Source organism: Octopus bimaculoides, chromosome 13, assembly GCF_046866305.1.
Source record: "Octopus bimaculoides isolate indiv1 chromosome 13, ASM4686630v1, whole genome shotgun sequence".
Lineage (NCBI taxonomy): Eukaryota > Metazoa > Mollusca > Cephalopoda > Octopoda > Octopodidae > Octopus > Octopus bimaculoides.
In genome coordinates, this window is record NC_142940.1 from 38,135,899 (window position 1) to 38,137,630 (window position 1,732).

The 1,732-nt window shown below is 32.7% G+C and overlaps 1 pseudogene; it reads right to left on the minus strand.

Annotated features, from left to right (window-relative positions):
* Positions 1-1,678: 1,678 nt before the first annotated feature.
* The window catches only part of LOC149132882 (uncharacterized), a 715-nt pseudogene continuing 661 nt past the window's right edge, over positions 1,679-1,732 (minus strand).

Consider the following 1,732-nt stretch of genomic DNA (forward strand, 5'->3'; position numbering starts at 1 on the left):
ATATATATATACATATATATATATATATATATATATATATATATATATATATATATGGATGTATGTACATATATATATATATATATATATATACATACGTACATATATATATATATATATTTATATATAGAGAGAGAAGTGGATGGATAGATAGATAGAGAGAGAGAGAGAGAGAGAGAGAGAGAGAGAGAGAGAGAGAGAGAGAGAGAGAGAGAGAGAGAGAGAGAGAAGAGAGAGCGAGAGAGACATAGATAGATATATAGTGGTTGTGACATAAAAATGTACCCAGTGCATACTGAAAATTATAGGCGATAGGGGTACATCAAGGTGTATATTTATTGTTCTTAGTAAAATGTGAAGATCGCATATGATAACATGAAAAGGCAAACGTTGATAAGAAAGATAAAACTGGAACACGATCGTCTTTTCAATACCAACATTGTATTCATACAGACATACACACACGGAGTCTCTGTCTCTCTTTCTCTCTGTCTGTCTGTCTGTCTGTCTGTCTCTCTCTCTCCCTCTCTCCCTCTCTCTCTCTCTTTCTTTCACTCTTTCTCGCTCTCTCTCTCTCTTTCTCTCTCACACACATACATACACACACACGAATAATTACAAAACCTGGTATCATATTTAATTACACGAGTGCACCCGATCACGCGCAAGCGTGCGTGTATTTATGTGAGTGTGTGTGTGTGTATATATATATATATATATATATATATATATATATATATATATATATATATATATATATATATATATATATATATATATATATACATATATACAAACACGTATGTGAACATGTGTTCGTATGTAGATATGTATTTAGTATGTATATATGTATGTGTGTATATAGTGTATATATATATATATATATATATATATATATATATATATATATATATATACTTTATTTAAAAGCAGCAGAAATATAACAAAAAAACCGTTACTCTGAGTTTCACGTTCCCGTTCATCGGACAGTTTTGTTAGAAAAAAAAAAAAATATATATATATATATTCTTTTATTCTTTTACTTTTTTCAGTCATTTGACTGCGGCCATGCTGGAGCACCGCCTTAAATGGTAGTTGTCTAAGAAATCGACCCCAGGACTTATTCTTTGTAAGCTGAGTACTTATTCTATCGTAATCTTTTGCCGAACCGCTAAGTTATGGGGACAGAAACCTATCATCATTGGTTATCAAGTGATGACGGCGAGACAAACACACACATGAATATATACATATATATGAGTATATATACGACAGGCTTCTTTCAGTTTCAGGCTACCAAATCCACTCACAAGGCTTTGGTCGGCCCAAGGTGCCATGCAGTGGGACTGAACACTGAATCATGTGGATGGGAAGCGAGCTTCTTACCACACAGCCACGCCTGCACCTATCTATCTATCTATCGATTTGTCTGTCTGTCTATCCATCCATCTGTCACAACACACACTCAAATATATATGGGATGACAGAGTTATGCATATATATATATATATATATATATATATATATATGCAGGATGTTTCAAAAAATTTGATATCATTTGAGATGTAAATATCACAGAAACTACCTAGTCAAAGAAAATGAAATTAAACAGGCCTAATGTTGAGCAACATAAGATTTGTATGAAAAATTGAAAGTTATGTGGATTCCATGAACGATTTCAAAAATGATCAATATGCACACCACCTGAGACACGGCACACGTCAAATCGGTA